Genomic DNA, 18941 nt, shown 5'->3' on the forward strand with positions numbered 1-18941 from the left:
AATAAGCTACAAGCATATATAGTACAACACGGGGAATACAGCCGATATTTTATAATAACTATAAATGGAGTATAACCTTTAAAATTTGTGACTCACTATATTGTACACCTATAACATATGATATTGTACAGCAACTCTACTTCAATTAAAAAATAAAATAAAATAAAATTACTGCTCAAGGAGAAAAAAAAGAAAGAAAGTGGACTAATTTGGAAGGATGGCAAGCAGGAAGGAGGGGAAACTGACCCTGTGGTTTCTGGTCTGGGCAACTGAGTGTTTAGTGGTGTCCTTACTGGAGATGGGGAAGAAAGGGAGCAAAGTGGGCTTTTGACAAAGAAGGTTTAGAAAGGGTGAGCTTGAGGGGATTCCTCGGTGGTCCAGTGGTTAGGACTCTGCGCTTTCACTGCTAAGGTTCCGGTCAGGGAACCAAGATCCCCGCAAGTCATGCAGCGTGGGCAAAAAAAAAAAGAAAAAGAAAAGGAAAGAAAGCAAGCAAGCTTGAGCCTGAGGTGGCTGATATAGCCAGGAGGGGCTTGGAGAAAGAGGAAAGGGTAGCACAGCGATGGAAATGAGGTGGGGTTGCAGAAGACTCCCTTCAGAGGGAATCAAGGAACCTTGGACACGGAGCCATGGGCGATGTATGACACGTGGGGTCTGCAGGGGGAAACACAGAAGCAAGGGTACCAGAGGGGCTGACGGGGCTCCCCCACTCCCTGGCTCATGGCTAGACACCTGCAAAGTATCACAGATTCCATTGCCTAGTTAAATGACATTACGGATTATATTATCTAAATGGAACTAAATTAACCTTCACGAAATGGACACGGGGTTCAAAACGATTCCTGCAAAGGAGCTGCAGGTTAAAGATCATACTAATTCAGCAAGCACCAGCACACAAGAAACTGGTACCACCGGCACGTCTCACACGAGCTCTTTGTCAGCCCCATCAGGAGGTTAACACAGGGACAACCTGATCAGGTCTGACACGATGACAGCCACAAAACTGTTTTTGTCCCTTGTAATTGTCAAGGTCACTGTTGGATACGTGAATTATACTTTCCACCATTGTTAAAAACGAACCCCACCCAAGGATATGTTGTGCCCTGAGATATAATGATAGTAGGCTGTGTGTACACCTTGTAAGTAATTGAACTTATATGAGGGGCGCACGCTCAAATTTTATAATTGATGAGATGTAACTTCTCAGCATGAGGGTTGTCATCTCACTCAGGATTTGATTTGGGGGAAAATTCTTAAGTCATAGGTTTCGGGTCCCAGGGCATGAACTGCTTTCCTATTTTATCAGTTCCACACATCTGAAGTGCTGTGTATTGTATTTACCTCTTAGAACAAAGGATGCTTGTACTCAGAGTGTGGCCGCAATGGCTCACTTCTCTTTCATTGCCATGGTCCTTCTCTTCTTTCTGGGGATGAGGGAAAGATTAGCTGAGCTCCCTGGAGAAAAGCATTAAGTAAATACAAGGTGTTGCCGGAGTTATTGTTACTGTTATTAACAACACCTAACAGGCAGCAGCAGTGAACACTGCTCCAAGGTGTTCTCATAAGGATCCAGGTGAGAGGTTTCTAAACACATCCAACCTCTCATCTCTTTTTTTTGTTTTTTTGTTTTTTTTGCGGTACGCGGGCCTCTCACTGTTGTGGCCTCTCCCGTTGCGGAGCACAGGCTCCGGACGCGCAGGCTCAGCGGCCGTGGCTCACGGGCCCAGCCGCTCCGCGGCATGTGGGATCTTCCCGGACCGGGGCACGAACCCGTGTCCCCTGCATCGGCAGGCGGACTCTCAACCACTGCGCCACCAAGGAAGCCCCTAAAATAATTACTTTTACTTTTTCAAAGCACATTTGTGTGGGGAAGTTAATGGGGGGGATGATTATTTGCCACCATTTATGCCCAGCACTTATTTATTGAGCATGTGTCGTGTATGCAGGATGCTGTACTAGGCTCTATGAGGACACAGAGGTGGAGACCTCAGCACACTGATGACCCCAGTGGGCAAGTTGAGATATGCACATAACCAGGGCAGAGGGTGGACCCAGGGGCTTGAGGTTCAGACAAAGAAGAACCAGCATTCCAAGGTGGGAAGAGAGTCAGGCAGTCATGGAAGCAATGATCTCTGGCCTGGACCTCAAAGACTAGCAAGGTCTGGCCAGGTAGAAATGAAGACAATGACATTCCCAAAGAAGGATGGCAACCCCAGAATGGGACAGCGTGGGACATGCATGACCCACAGCAAGGGGTCGCTTCTGGCTGGCGTCTGGAGGGTGAAGAAGAGTGGGGTTGGAAAGGTGAATTAGAGCCAGATCTTTCGGACTTTCCTGGTGGTCCAGTGGTTAAGACTCCACGCGTCCATTGGAGGGGGCCCTGGTTCGATCCCTGGTCAGGGAACTAAGATCCTGCATGCTGCATGGCATGGCCCCCCCCCCAAAAAAAAGAACCAGATCTTCAACAGCCGTATGCTGGACTACGGGATTCAGAGTTTATCTTCAGTGAACAAGGGGGAACCTTGGAAGTTTTGGGGCAGGTGAGACAGTGAACCCAAAGAAGTTAAAAACAAAACGAAACTTGCCCAAGGTCCTACCGTGAACTAATTTGTGGCCCAGCCAGGACTTGAATTCTGATTTGTATTGACACAGGCAAAGCTCCTGGACCTCAAGCTGACTAGACAAAAATGGGTCTGTGGGAAAGCGCTCCAGGCCAGGGATGGCCAGAGTGCTTCTCTGGGAAACCCAGGAGCCCGAGCCTCCAAGGAGCCTGGCGTCCTAGCCTCGACCCTCTAGTCGAGCTCACTCTTCCCATGGAACCTGGGGGCTGGATGAGCCGGGAGCTGGACTGCGGTCCTTGGGAACCCAAATGGATTGGGCTGGGAATGGCTAAGTGTGGGATTACTGCAGTAAAATGAAGGGAGAGGAGCCCTCGGAGTGTCTCGGGGTGTGGGGAGCACAGGGCGTGGGCCTCGCATTCCTGGACGGTTGAGACGCCACAACTGATGATTATCATTATTATTCCTGCTCTGGCTTCTCCGAGCTTTCATCCTGCAGGACCCTGCCTTGCTGGCCGGGCTTCACCAACTAGCAAGTCCTCCTGGGGTGGGGCAGGGCAGGGCGGGCGGCTCCTGGCTGCAAGGGAACACAACACCATTGTGGGTTTCTTCCCCAGTGAGACCAGGGAATTTCCTAACCCTGGAAGCAGGGGCAGACTTTCTCAAGGGGGAAACTGAGGCACAGAGCCAGGGTATGATGTGACCGAGATCATGGGGGCCTCCCTCTCCTGCCGCTACTCACCAGACCATACTTATCCTTCCCCAACTGGAGCAGATCTTGTCGGCCTGGAGGGGAGCCAGGGAAGGCGTGGATGCTGGAAGAGAGAATTGGGTCTGGGCCAGGACAGCAGAACTGGTACCTTCCTTGCCAGGCGCTGTGGGCATCATGAGGTCAGCCTCCTGGTTTCTCGTCTCTCTGGAAGGTCCTTCCTTATGGGTGGATCCTCCCCAAGCCCCTGAGGGAGGCCAACGCCGCAGACGCGGATGTGCAAAATGCCTGGCTGTCTCGCATCAGACGCTACATGGAGCACCTGGAGAGGAAGAGCCCCGGTCTCATAAAGATGGGTCAGGCCGGGGGCAGAGGGCCAGACGATGGCTCCGAGACAGGGAAAGGGGCGTGTGTGCCTGCACGCGCACATCTGCTTATGCCAGGTTTCCAGCAGTGACATGTCCCTGCCTGTCCAGATGAGATCAAAGAGAGAAAGACTAGGAGGAAACGTGAACAACACCTGATGACTGGGTGGGGGGCTGGGTGGGATCCTATCGGCAGTGGGAACCCCAAGGAGAAGGGAGGGAGTGACCTGACCAGCTGAGGCTGAGACCCAGTTGGCAGGTGCTAGAGTCACCTTCCCTACTCTCTGCTGTCCACCTAGAGAGCTGCAATCTTTGGGAACATCTTCTGGCTTAAAGCAGAGGTGGGACAACACAGAAGAGTAGGCTGAGGAGCTTGGAGGAGAGAAGACAGTAAACAGGGCTTCAGGGGCCTCCACAGGCTCTCACATCTTCAGTGCCTCCCAGAGCCAGCCAACCAGCATTCATTTATCGAGCATTTATTAAGCAACTACTGTGTGCAAGGCACTCACTCTGCTTGGAGCTGTGGGTGTAGATGCTTAAGACATGGCCTCTGCCCTCAGGAGAAAGACACATCTTCTTATTTGGTTTCACCCCCACTCCACACAGTGCAACGCCAGGATCCCGGGCTGGGTCCCAAGGCATCTTCCTCTTTGGCCATTTTTGGCTATTACTGCACTGGCCCTTGCTTCTGTTCCCACCGTCAGCTCTGAGTTCACAGCAGCAAGGCTCACTAGAGCTCTTACCGCATTCTTGACACTCACCCGGCTGAAACATTCACCCCTCAGCCACGAAACTCATCTCTGGAGCTTGCCACTGTGACTGGGTGGCTCCAAGAAGACGCACTGTTCTTCGGGTGACCCTACCCTCTTCCAGATCAAACACAGCCTGTAAAACCCCCGCCTGCTTGCCTTCTCCTGTCGGTGACCTGAAGAACCTGCAGGGGTTCCCTGTTACTCAGCAGATACAAATGGAACTTTGGGGCTATTTTCCAGAGCCCTCCCATGCATTTCTAGCGCTTTTTATTATTACCCAATGGTGTCCCTACACACCCCCAGCACACCCATCTTGTAATGTAACTCAACATCTGAGCAAGAGCAAAGAGCTCTTTAAGGGAATCACTTCCACATTTATAGTTGATTTATTCAGCCAATATTTAATAACAGCCGCTCTGTACCAGGCACTGTGATACACACTGAAATGGCTCCAATGGTGTCTAGGGCACACATGCCTCCTGTCCTGGGGGAGCCCATGAACTAGCAGTTAGGACAGACACTAATAATGAAAACAGAATGGTATGTGTGGTCAGACTGAATGACCATCTGGGGTTCCTGAGAGTCTGGGCATTTCCACTGTGGCCGCAGAGATCTCTTTTACTTCCTGCCTGGATTCTTCACAGAGCAGAGTGTGCCTTGCTGGGGAGAACTGAAGAATGTTCCAACAGGATATCCACATGGTAAGACCCCAAGGGCATCAGCCCCCATTCTGTTCTCCCTGGGTGGGGCAGGGGTGCCTAGGTCCCGCCCTTCATGAATTCAGTCTCCTGGGGAAGTGGCACAGGAAGCAGGGACAGAATTAAGCTTAAGAATTCCACGTTCATATATGTATACGTACAGCTGATTCACTTTGTTATAAAGCAGAAACTAACACACTATTGTAAAGCAATTATCGTCCAATAAATATTTTTTGAAAATCAAAAAAAAAAAAAGACGCAGATGTAGAGAATGGACTTGAGGATACTGGGAGGGGGAAGGGTAAGCTGGGACGAAGTGAGAGAGCGGCATGGACATATATACACTACCAAATGTAAAACAGATAGCTAGTGGGAAGCAGCTGCATAGCACAGGGAGATCAGCTTTGTGACCACCTAGAGGGGTGGGATAGGGAGTGTGGGAGGGAGACGCAAGAGGGAGGAGATATGGGGATATATGTATATATATAGCTGATTCACTTTGTTATAAAGCAGAAACTAACACACCAATGGAAAGCAATTATACTCCAATAAAGATGTTTAAAAAAAAAAAGAATTCCACGTCCAAACAAACCATTTGGGCCATGAAACTGAGAAGGGCTGCAAAAGGCACTTCCCGATTTCACCCTGCTGGGAAATACCAGGTCCCGCCCCTCCTCCAGAAAGCAGCCACCTTGTGGAGGGTGAAATCCACTCTCCTCTGTTCTCTGACTGCATCGCCCATGAGGGGTAGCAACCCTGTGTTTCATTTGGAAACTTGTCCATGAATGAAGGCTCTAACCTCTCATGCAGATGTTGGATGTTGAGTCAGTGTTTTGTTTGTTTGTTTGTTTGTTTTTTGCGGTACGCGGGACTCTCGCTGTTGTGGCCTCTCCCGTTGCGGAGCACAGGCTCCGGACGCGCAGGCTCAGCGGCCATGGCTCACGGGCCCAGCCGCTCCGCGGCATGTGGGATCCTCCCGGACCGGGGCACGAACCCGTGTCCCCTGCATCGGCAGGCGGACTCTCAACCACTGCGCCACCAGGGAAGCCCCTTGAGTCAGTGTTTAACCACTGTAATGGGCAGAAAAAGTCCTCCAACTATCTAACCGAGATGAGACACTGCAAATTCCACCCGCTTGCTCATCTGCTGCTCTCTGTGGAATGCAGAAAATAAGGAAAAGCTATAAAGCATTCCCTACTCCTGTTGTTCCCAGAAAACTTCTGTAAAACTGACATACGTAAAAGGGCTTCAGATCTGATGACCTTCACTCTCTCTAAGTGTCAGCATCCCGTATGGAAATTTTTTTAGAGGTAGTGATGGTGGCTGTAGGTGGGGGGACAGGGAGCTCCCACATTCCTGAGTACAAGCCTCCTGGGTGCTTTCCTGGGCCCCTCTCCTGGTGGGGGTCTCTCCCTGTTTGGTGCCTCTGTCACCTGGTTGTGAAACTGGAATGGGCCCCAAGAATGCTGTGGAGGTGGCAGGTAAGGCGTGGCTGGCATGTGCAGTACAGCAGTAGAGCATTCCTTCTGAGGGGTGCCTGGTAGAGTGAAAGGGGCCTGAGCTCTAAAACAAGAAAGGCGTCAGAGGAATAAAATTTTCAAAGGCTGCTGCCCTACGTTTGTGGGAGTTTCCTAAATCAACGGGCAAATCCCTACATTAGGAAGAGTTTCTTTCCCTCCTTCCTCACTCCCTCCCTCCCTTCTTTTCTTCCTTCCTTTCCTTTCTCTCTCTTTTTCAATGGAAACACCTTTCTCCTCTCTTCCAGCCTCAATTCTACCACCCTTTCAGGTCAAGCTAACGGCCAACCTCTTTCATACAACTTTCGCATCTAGTCAACCTCTGGTTGTCCGCTCCTTTCTCTGAATTCCCATTGAATTCTACTAAACTCTGGGGTTTGGTATGACTACACAGTGTCTCGTGTTCCCCAGCTGTTTTATGTACCTGATCCTTGTCTCCCCAACCAGGCTGTAGATGTCTAGAGGGCAGAGGCCATTCCTTACATTTTCGAGTCCCTCAGCCCAGGGCTGGGTATGTAATAGGCCTTTATTGAGACCTTCATTTGCCTTTTACTTCTCATTAAACATCAGATAATTCACACAGGGGAAAAAAATCATAAGCGTAATAAATGTGAATAAGCCTTCATTTGGGTAGAGTCACCAACCATCTTATACAACATCAGAGAATTCTTACTGGAAAGAAACCTGTATCTGATGTGTCCGTGCGAGAGCCCTCGGGTGAGTCTGGAGGCTTGGAAGGCACATCTGACTCAGTGTCCAGGAACTTAATTACATAGAATGTGATGTGCGGAAACCTTCGCTCAAGATGAGACCCAACATCGGCGTGGACATTAGAGAGAAACCATGAATCCGAAGAATGTGGAAAAACCTCCCTCAAGACCTTCACCAACCAGCATCAGAGGATTCACCTGAGAATCAAGAGCAGTGTAGATGCAGGGGATACAATAGGCTGCGAAGTGGCCACAGCTCCTGTCTCTGTATAGCTCGTCTCTAGACCCATTTCCCAGCTGAAAAAATTGAGACTTGGAGTGGGTACAGCTGGAATATTACAAAACTTTGATTAGCACTTTTTCTTTTTTAACTTGAAACACTCCCATGTCTCACTTTCTTTGTCATTATCTCTCACTAGGGGAGGGAAGGGATGATTTCCCCCTAACGCTGGTCATCAACGGAGAAACGGGGCTGGAGGGGCTGCATCACTGGTCCAGTGCACAGGTCAGGATTAGAGCTCTTTTCTCTGGGGACCTTTATTTGACGTGCTGGGGACCATGCTAGGTACTAAGGGAGACCAAAGGTGAGAAGAGAGGTCCTGTGCCCTCAAATAGCTTTTAACCCAGGGAGGGAAGTGACCGGTCCTTAATATCTGCTTTAACAGAAGTGCATATGAATTGCAGCAGAGGCATGAAATGCAGGAAAGGAGCCCTACGTTCCTTCGGGGGAAGTAGGAAGAGCCTCACAGAGGAGGTATTGTTTTAGCTGAGACCTAAAGGATGAAGAGTTTGCCAGACAAACAAGTGAGGATAGGGTGTTCCGGGCACGGGCATTGACGTAAGAAAGGGCATGGCTGTTGAGGATCCTGAAGAAGTTCAATATGTAAAGCATGGGGTGGGGGGCATAAGCTAGCCAGGCAGTTAGACAGGGGGAAGATAACATGAGGCCCTTGAACGCCTTGCAAAGCAGTTCAGATTTCCCTTTAAGCAATGGAAGCTGTATTCGTTTCCTACTGCTGCTGTAACAGATCACCACAAACCGAGTGGCATAAAACAACACAGATTTATTATCTGACAGTTCTGGAGGTCAGAAGCTTCACTTGGCCAAAATCAAGGTGGCAGCGGGCTGTGTTCCTTCTGGAGGCTTTAGGGAAGGGTCAGCTCCTTGCCCATCCCTGTCTCTAGAAGCTGCCCACATTCCTTGGTGCTTGTCCCTCTCCCATCTTAGAGCCAGCAATCACGCCATTCTGACCACCGCTTCCTGGTCACATCTCCTTCTCTGACTCTAATGTTCTTGCCTCTCTCTTCTAAGGACCTTTGTGATTAGATTGGACCCACTGGATAATCCAGGCTAAGGTCTGCCTTTCAAGGTCCTTAACTTAATCCCCTTTGCAAAGTCCCTTTCACCAATGTAAGGTAACACATTCACAGGCTCCAGGTTTAGGGAGCCATTATTCTGCTTATCACAGGAGCCATTCAAGAATTCCGAGCAGGAGAGTGGTGTGACTGAATGGGGCAGGACAGCACTGTGGTTCAAAGAGCAGGTTTAGGAGTCTGACTGCCTGGGTTCAATCCTGAGTCTGTCACGTAAGGCTGATGTGACCTCCAGTCATTTCCTACTTTATTTCTCTCTGCCTTGGTTTCCTCATCTGTGAAATGCGGATACCTACCTCCAAAGGAAGTTGGAAAGATTCTATGGGATAACAGAGGTGCAACATTTAGGACAGTGGAAAGCACTCAATAAGTTGGGGACATCTAGGTGCTTCGTAGGTGCTAGGAACAGCAACCTGGTCAGGAAAAAGACATGCACAGTCAATGCCACGCAGAGCAGAACCAAGCTTCCTATGGGGCCCATTTCCACAGGACCGTCAACACGATAGGAAGGAGGTCTCCGAGCACCAGGGGATTCTTTGGCTCAGAGGAAATATGCAGCTCCTCTGAATGGCACCACATTGCTCAGTGGAGCACTCACCTTCTTCGTCTCTGTTGGCAAAATGAAATGAGGGATGTAAGTTGCCCCTGTCTGTTCCCGTTCTTAGGTGAGGTTCCGTCTGTGTTGGATAAGATTAGAGAGTAGGTGATGCTTTGTCTTAAGCTCTTCCCTGAGATCTCTGAAACAACTGTTTGGTTTGACACAGGGCCAGTTAAAGACCGGGTGACATCTTACCTATGCACCCAGTGTGATGGTCAGTGTGCTTCTGAGTCGATGGGCACCTGGTTTAGGGCCTCTTGCTTCCGTATCTTCTCTGTCCCCATTTTTCTGTCACCAATGAACCTGAAGCTATAAAAGAATATCTCTTTCCTGTTGCTTTTCTCTCTAAGGAACTCCAAAGGAGTGGCTTTGGATCTCCTAGAAGTTTACCTGCAAGTGGATAAAACACAGGACACCCAGTTAAATCTGAATTTTTGGATAAACAATGAATAATCTTAGTAGGTCCCAAATGTTACTATGTGCTTAGTACTACTTTAAAACCAGATTATTTGATTAACCAGAATACTCCGTTCCCTAAGTCCACCATATAACACTTTACTCTATGTTCTTTGATGTAATCTGCAAGGGAGATTGGTATTCAAGCCCTGAACGTTCTAGTACCTTCGAGAAGGTGACTTTCTCTGTACTAATACAGGGAAGGGAGGGAAGGCTGTGTTTCTAGAGGGATGGCAAGGGTCCGAATAGTAAGGACTGTCCCTCTTATTTCCCGGATACGAATGGTGATGGCGCTTCAGCTGTGAAACAGCTCCTTCTTCTGCCCAGCTCTGAGATTCAGAGAAGCTCAGATCCTGCTCTGTATCTCACCTGCCCTCGTCATTAATGGGGGGCATCATCCCCGCTGCTCCATGACCTAAGGATGACCAGGATACCCATTCTGTTTGGGTGTATTGAGATTTTTTGCCTATATTGCTGTCTTTGATGTTGAACAGGATAACGGTGATGACTCCCACCATCTATGGCACGTAAGAGAAAGTCTGTCTTTGGACTGAGTGTGTGTAGTCTGTAGTCACTGTAACGTGAATCACACGACTAAAAGAACGGTTGAAATCTGCAAGGGTAGTCAGTATTGGTACTGGGTTTGCTCAAGGCTTGGCTCCCAGGCTCCATCCCATGTGACCCCGCAATCTAGAACGATCCTCCTTGTTTTACTCACCTCTAGCTCTCACTCTAAACTTCCGTCCTTGGTCTGTGGGGGGTAAACACCTGAAATCCTCGAGTTTACCTTGTTTGCAGGCCAAGGCTCAGCCTTGCCACCAGTTAGGGCTTCAGGCAGATGGTCACTTCCTGGTCACTCCCTGGTCATCTGCAGGCCACTCTCCACTGCAGCATATTATCCAGCCTGGTGCCGTCAGGTGGGACTTGAGTTTTCACATCAAAGTTGTTTAGACCTGTTGTGATGGCTGATTTCTACATTTCTGTACTCACCCCATTTGCGTATCATTTCAGAGACTCTAAGTAAATGCAAAAGGTTATAACAGTTTATGAAATGGGAGGTGAACCCTGGATTTTACCCCTCTGGATGTGAACGAACCCACCCAGCCAATGGCAGGAGGCTGAGCCCCCCAGGATTAACTGTGTCCTCTAGCACCTCGATCACTTCTAGAAAAAGGTGCCCTGAGGGGCCAGGGGAATTAATGACTTACTGCCTACAAAGCTCTGGGAACAGCTCGCTGCAGGTAAGGCCTCATTATCGTTAATTGTTGTTGTTATTTTTGTTCTTATCCCAACTCCTGTGAAAAGCTGCCACAGCTTTGTTAACGACCTCAGGTCAGGGGTTTAATGAATACCTCTGAATGCCAGAGGCCCCAGGCACTGTGTTCCCGCCCCCCCGCATCCAGGCTCCACCTCCTCTGAGCTCCGCCCTCAGGGTCCCCTCCGCCCCCAGATCTTCCCAGGCGCTACCTGAGGGGCTCCATCATTCTTCAGTCCTGCTAACAACTCCAGGTCCCACTGCAGCCCCCAGTTTCAGACACCCTCATCCCCTTTGCCACCCCTCCCCCGTAATCTCACACACCTCCTTTGGCCAGGCCTTCCCTTTCCTGCAGTTTTCTGGCCCCCCGAACACGTTTCTTGGGGCTCCCAAACTGTTCTCCTGAGACGAGCCTTTTGAGGGTCACAAAAGCTAAGAGGGGGTTCCCTGAGCCCTGTCCTTCCCCCTTGCAGCCCCCATGTCCTACACTGCATATCAGGTCTCCCATCCCACCTCTGAGAATTTTGGGATTGTTCCTCAGGTAGCGAGGCCGGTTGGGTGGATTGCCAGGTTTAGGGTTACGGAGTTTGGCACGAACTCACAGCCCCGGTGCAGCTGCCTTTTTTAATTAATTAATTCCAATTTTTAAAAACCATGTCTTCAGTTGGACCTCAGTGCATGCCTCTGGGGCATATGTCACATCAATTACAGACAACAATGAAGCATGCTGCCTAAAAGAATCCCAGAGCCTCTTTAAAGACTCAAAACACAATTGGGCCTAACTGCCTTAGATCACTCCCCTGTAGATGGACCTTGAGGCAGAACCCCCCCAGGGGAGGAATTGGGCTGCAACAGTCCATTTAGAGATGGGAGATGTCCTCCTGTTGTGCGTCCCTGACCTGGGCTGCCCGCACTCCCTAACCCCAGGATTCCTCTTGGCCTTTGCTTAGATATCCAGGAAGCTAAGCTATTGCGGGTAGTGTGGTAGCCTGTTTTCTCTGGGGTAGTACCAACGCCCCTCAGATCCCAAAGCCCACCTCTCTACTGTCCTAACTGGCCACCTTGCACGGATAAAGATGAATCTCAGGCCCTCACACAACAGGACAGACAGAGACTAAGTTAATCTGTCCTTCCATCCGTAGAGATGGTAGACGCAGGGTTAACTAATGCTTTCCCAAGTGGTTTGAATCAGGAAAATGGTTAGAGAGGCTGCTTGAGGGTAGAGATGATGTCTTCATGGTCCTTGATTCCCACCTTGCATGACAGACACTTAGTAGTTATTTCAGGTAGGTTGATAGAATGTTGAAGACAAGAAGGGGAAAGAGCACGCAGTGCAGCTACAAATAGTTTTTCCGTGTGCGAAGCAAGTAGGCAGAATGGGATTGGCCTAAAACCTTAGCCTCATTAACATTGTCCTTTCTACCCAACTGGAATTTAAAAAATCATTAATAGGCCAGGTAAACATGGCTTTCCTTATCTATTTAACTCATTTCTTTATTGGCGTATGTGAGTCGACCGTGAATCACTTTGTCCTTTTATGTTGGCCAGAATTGTGGCTGGCCATCTGAGTCCAAACTTCCAGACAGCAGAGACCACATCTGTTCCATATGCTTTGTATGGTGTCCAGCAAAGGGCTGCAGTACCGTGTCACAGACAAGTCCTGGACTTGGACCCTGGAGACCCAGGATTTCATTCTGGCCATGTTACCCTTAAATCTGGACCTTGTTTTTAATTTGCTGTTAAAAAAAAATAGCGGAAATGTTTTCCGCCCTGCCTACCTCCCAGGGTTGAGGGAAGGATTAAATGAAATACTGTAAAAGAAAGATTTGTAGAAATTGTCACATACGTGTTTTCTGTTTGTTTTTTTGGGGTTTTTGTTTGGTTTTGGTTTTGGGTTTTTTTGGCTGCATTGGGTCTTTGTTGCTGCACGCAGGCTTTCTCTAGTTGCAGTGAGCAGGGGCTACTTTGGCTGCAGTGCACGGGCTTCTTATTGCGGTGGCTGGTCTTTGTTGTGGAGAACGGGCTCTAGGCGTGCAGGCTCCCGTAGTTGTGGCACATGGGCTCAGTAGTTGTGGCTCATGGGCTCTAGAGCGCAGGCTCAGTAGTTGTGGCACACGGGCTTAGTTGCTCCGCAGCATGTGGGATCTTCCCAGACTAGGGATCGAACCCGTGTCCCCCGCATTGGCAGGCAGATTCCTAATCACTGCGCCAACAGGAAAGTCCCCATACATGTGTTTTTTAAAAAATTATGAAATGCATTTTGATGATAAGGACACCAGAGGAATCATGATCCAAACTCTGAGATGTTTCAGATGGAGAAGCTGATGTATAGAGACCACAGCTGTAGGGAACTATGAACCAAATGATGGTCCCAGGCCATGCTACAGCTAAAACCAGCCGAGACTGAAGTGACACTGGCTATCTCAATAGCCTCCCTCATCTCCATCCCCAAAGCAAAACAGGTCCACTCACATACCTGGCCTTTTGGTGCATTCTGGCATTTGTTTTAACTTTTCTGTGGAATTTTAGTGGGGGTGGTGGGAGCTGAGGGGGCACAGAATGAAAGTGCCCGTGGACCGCATATACACATGTCCACAAGTGCACGCACACGTACAAGCCCCATGGCAGACAAGCCAAAAGTCCAGCTTTCTAGAGATCTGAGAAAAAAGAAGTGAATACAAAAGGGGAGTCCAGGACAGCTTTATCCATTCTGTAAAAGGGGCAGTTTCCTATAGGAGGAGCTTAAAGATGAGAATTGGATAGTAACTCTTAGGAAAGGAATGGAATTACAAGGTATTAATGAACACAGTCAACTTTCTAAAGTAGAATCCTAGGTAGATCTGGAAGGCACTAAGAGCCATATAATCCCCTCTTTTTACAAAGCCTCAGAGGTGGAGTGATTGAGCAAAGTTCACAGAACTACAAGTATTAGGGCCTAGGAGACCACAACCAGGGCTCTGGCCCCAAGCCCGGTGCAGTAGGACGGGGTCACATTAGTTAATGTGTGGGCAGGGAGCCACAGCCACTGCCCCTCTATAAGTACAGGTGGAAAGAACTATTATTGACTATTATTGACTGGGGGTACACCCCTGGAAACTTGGGGAGCAAAGAAATGCAGTGAATACGGAGCTTGTACCAGCCTGTCCAGCTCACCTTACAGGAACAAGATAACTCTGCTGCTGTTTAAATTAAATTTGTGAAGGTTTCCAGAGCTGTCAAAATATAAAGAATTTTCTCTAAAATTTTTAAATCAGAAAAAAAAAAAAAAAAAAAAAAAAGGTGGGCCCAGTGGTTAGGATTCCAGGCTTTCACTGCCATGGCCCAGGTTCATTCCCTGGTCAGGGAACTGAGATCCCGCAAACCACGTGGCGTGGCCAAAAGAAAAAGGGGGGGGCGGGGAGTTCTGTTGGTTTCTGCCCATGGTCTTAATGAGAAAGTTAGTGAAGAACTCTCCAGGGCCAGGAAACCAGGGTGACGGAAGCCTCGTCTTCCAATAAGGCCAGATGTGGGTGCTAAATGTTGCCTATAGTGGCTGCCAAGACGGAGAAGGGAGGCACTGGGACTAGCAAAGTGATGACAGCCCTTCCTCCTGTAGGTTCTCCAGGGGGAAGACTTAAGGGAGAGCAGAGGAACCCGGCTCGCCTTGCCAGGCCCAAGGCCTTCCGAAGTACCAGTTGCCAAGGCTTCAGATACACAGGGCAAGTGCCAGGGTCCTGGAGAGAGCAAGGACGAAAGAAAACATGAAATAAAGGAGATGCAGATGTAGAACCGAATATTAGAATTATTGTCCCTCACACGGCCAGGCTACCTACTTTCAATCCAGAGGAATATGTAGCTGTTTTTCCGAGAAGGCCTGTTCAACCCTTTGACAGGACAGCACACTGGGAGTCCTGCTTTGCCTCCATTGTTGACTGGGCTGGGTGACTTGGGCTGAGCCGGGAAACATACCTTGGCCTGGATTTCCTTCACTGGGAATAATACCTGTTCTGCCTGCTTCATGGGGTTGTTGCAAAATCTGATAATGGACATAACCTTTCTGCAAAAACCATAAAGCATGCTTCAAATGGAAGGTGACAATATTACTATTCCAATGACTAGGAGCCCTTCAGAGGTTTGGCCTGTGGGTAGAAACTCCTAGAGACTTGGTTCTTTAGCCGTCACTCTGCATACCCCTCTTCCAAGCAGGATAGCCCTGACAGGAAGAGGGTGGGGGGTGGATCAAATGTCCAAGAAGGCAAAGCTGGACACCTCAGTCAGATATTCTAGGCTCACCGGCCTCCACGGATGCCAAGTTATTTCTCACACTGAATCTAAGGCTTTTCTTTTACTACGTATGCTTGCTTCCTCCTGTTCTGCCTGAAGATTTTCTCTACTTGCTAAAATATGATATCATTTTTAGTGTTTATCCACTGAAGACACTCACTATTGAAGAACATGACCCAAAGTTGCTAAACTGCAATCTAGAGTATGGAGTCCAAGTGTAATAAAAACCAAGCATATGTTTTTGGAAGGAGCTAAGGACAGAGTTAACCCTCAAACCCCTTTATAAAGTTTCAATCTCTTCCCTAAACTTTTCCCAGACTCACATCATTTTACTCTCCACAGGAATTTTGGGGGGGCTGCTATTTTGGGGAGAAATACCTGCATGTGTCTTCAAAATGTTGAGAGCTCAGCCTTAGTGCAAGAACATTTGTTAAGTGTGCTTTTAATAATGGAAGGATAACAAGGAATTCCAATTAAGATAAAATTTGGATGGACTTCCTTGGTAGCGCAGTGGTTAAGAATCTGCCTGCCAATGCAGGGGACACCCGTTCGCTACCTGGTCCGGGAAGATCCCACATGCTGCAGAGCAACTAAGCCCGCTACAACTACTGAGCCTGCGCTCTAGAGCCCACAAGCCACAACTACTGAAGCCCGCGCCTAGAGCCCGAGCTCCGCAGCAAGAGAAGCAACCGCAATGAGAAGCCCATGCACCGTAACAGAGTAGCCCCTGCTCGCCGCAACTAGAGAAAAGCCCGTGCGCAGCAACAAAGACCCAACACAGACAAAAATGAAAAAATAAATTTATTAAAAAAAATAAAGATAAACTTTGGAAATCATCCAGGAAGTTTGGTTTATGGTGGGAAAGGTCATGCCCTGGTTCTACTCCATCTAAGGTCTTTACCTTGCTGGGTTCATTTCCCCTCTCTGTACTCCAAGCACTTTCAATTATGGACTACTTCTCTTGGCTATGAACTTGGATAAATGCTACCTTGTTAGCTAATAGTACCCTTAATTATATTAATGATTAATAGCTAATTAGTCATAATGCTATAATACTTAAATGGAGGCTTTCTTTCAGCAGCTCCCTGTCTCAAGCGCACGCGCGTGCACGCACACACACTCACACACATATCCCCTTCCCTATTTCTGGCCACAGAAGAAGCACGGCTCTAAATATGTTCTTCTGACCACCCTGGGTGATCTCTAAATTTCTCGTTTTTATTAGCTGTCCCGTTACTCTAGCGAATGACCACTACTGCTTATATTTTGCCTCTTTTATTTCTGTCTTCTGTCACACTGCTCTTCAGTAACAAGGAGGCCAGAGTCAAGTTGTTTGTTTTCTTACTTTATTTCATAAACCAAAAAAGCTCTTTTACTTCTAAATCTCACTCGGGCCTACTTTTCTTCACTTCACCTTTCCCTAATCTTAACCCGCCCCCTACTTCGTGGAATCCCACCCCCCAGAACCCAAAGCTCCCTCCCACTCTACGTTTTGGCTTCCTTTCAGAAGCCACGCCCCCAAACCCAAGGAGAGCGGTGCGCACGCGCACTCCACGCCTTTACCTGGGTGCCCGGGAGTGGGTGGAGTGGGGGAGGCGGGGGTGGAGCGGGAATCGGCAGTTTTGTGGGCGGCGGAGCGCTCACAATGTGGCAGGAGGGAGAAAAGGTGCGCCGGGGCCGGCCCCGAGGGCTGCGCATGCGCGCCGCCGCGCCCAGCGGCCGGGATGCCAGGGGGCGGGCGGAGGGAGGTGTCGGGCTCCCCGTAGGGCGGGGGGGCCGGAGAGGGAAGGGGCCGCGGGCGCGCGCGCGCTCTCGCCGCCGCTCGCCCTCCCTCCCTCCCTCCCTCCCTCCCTCCCTGCCCTCCTCTCCGCACACACAAGCACACACGCACACCCCCTCCCCTGCCTCCCTCCCCGCGCGCCGCCCGCCCCGCCGGCCCCGCTCGCCCTCGCGCGCTCGGAAGGGAGTCGCGAGACGTCGGAGCGGCGGCCACGTAGCGCTGCGGCGGCGGCGGCGGCGGCGGCCGAGGCCGGGACTGCGGAGCGGCCCTGAGGACAGACGTTGGGCAGGGGGGAGGGGCCGGCCCGGCCGGTGGTTGTTACTCGAGCGCCGCGGCTACAGGCCCCCCGCCGCAGGGATGGACCGCCGAGGCGGCGGTCGGGGCGGCGGAGGCGGAGGCGGCCGGCCCGGGTGAGTAGGGGCCCCTGCCCCCAACGCACACGCCACAGTCGCGGCTGCGCCCCTGGCAGCAGCCCTTCCTCTCCGCCGCCCGCTGAGCCGACTGGGGCTCTGGGCGCCGGGTGAGCCCTTCTCCAAGGCAGCTGCGTCCAGTAGGCCGGAGCAGCCCCCATCCGGCGGGGAGGCCTGGGGCGCTGCGCTCTTCTGGCCCCGAGCCTGGGCCGGGGGCGCCCGCTTCTGCACCTTCGCCCCCTCCTTCCCGGACCCGGGCCGGACTCCAGTTTTGCAGAGTCCGCTCGCCCCGCGGCCCGAGGGGAGGCTGGTGTTGCACGGGTTAGCGGGCCGAGGGGGAGGTTTGCACCGGTCCTCCTCCGAGGGTTCGCCTGTCCTGAAGCTGGTGGCTTGCACCCCCTGCCTCCCCTTCCCTGCGGCTGCGCCCAAACCCCCAACCCCCGGGAGTATTGTGCCGCCTGAGATAAAATGTATCTAGTGTACACCCGCCCAACACTCACCCGGAGGGTAATGCAGACCTTTCTCCACCCCCACCACCTCCTCCCCTCCAATCAGGCTCTGCTTGAGATTCTTAGATGGGAGCCACTAAAGGTAGTGACACCCGCGTTACATCTGCACAGAACATGTTCATTGTCGAGGAATGTCTCCTGTAGAAATGATAAATGCCCCTGCCTCACCCTCGAAGACTGTCTTCACGGTTTAAGATCCCATATGCTCTTCTTGAAAAGAGCCAGCCTTTGATCACATCTAGCATATCCCTCCCCCACAAAACACACACACACACTTCCTGATTGCGGAACAGTCCCTGTCATCGCGGATCCATTGTCAGGAATGGCTTGTGCCAATCAAAGGAATGTGCTTTTGCCTTTGGAGAAGGGTGCCTTCCACAGCCATGTTCTCAGGATGGTGCTGCGTGAGTCTGTCTTTGATTGTCCCGTGTTCAAGCATCATTATTACAGTGTTTCCCCTATATACATCTCCCATGGACCCTCAGTAATACCTGAGTGGTGCTTTTTTCCCAGTTAATTACATACATATGGTGTGTGGGAATTTCATTGTATTTTAATTTTCATTTATTTTTGTTGTAATTTTTAACATCTATGGTCAAGGCATAGTAAATATATAGGGTGATATTTTGGGAAGAACGTGTATTTTTTTCCCAGAGATGGTCAGGTCCATATTGTTCTGGGAATGGCAGCTAGCACATGCTTTGTTGACACATGTGTATGCTTAGGGAACGAAGAGCTGCTGTGGCTGGCATGTGAGAGTGTGTGCAGGTGATGTTCCCAGGTAGGGCTGATTTGAGAGTGGTGAGCTGTACTGTCATAGGGCTGGCAGGCATCTTGGATGTTTGTATCAGGACTGTGCACGTGTATTCAGATAGATACTACCTTTAGTATAATTTTGTTTAAAATGTTCACTGCTGAGTTTTAGGGCTTCTGGAAAAGTCTACTTCAGTGGTTCTTAACCTTTCTTTGGAGTCATGGAAGCCTTTA

General features: G+C 50.1%; 1 protein-coding gene across 2 annotated transcripts in view; it reads left to right on the top strand.

Moving 5' to 3' along the window:
- Positions 1–17194: 17194 nt before the first annotated feature.
- The window catches only part of ZNF652 (zinc finger protein 652), a 65032-nt gene continuing 63285 nt past the window's right edge, over positions 17195–18941 (top strand). For both annotated transcript variants that reach the window (XM_082603957.1, XM_082603958.1), the window contains exon 1: positions 17195–17445. The gene's annotated coding sequence lies outside the window, so the exon portion shown is untranslated. The remainder of the gene's footprint in view (positions 17446–18941) is intronic.

This window comes from Mesoplodon mirus, assembly GCF_964341445.2.
Source record: "Mesoplodon mirus genome assembly, chromosome: 18".
Taxonomy (NCBI): domain Eukaryota; kingdom Metazoa; phylum Chordata; class Mammalia; order Artiodactyla; family Ziphiidae; genus Mesoplodon; species Mesoplodon mirus.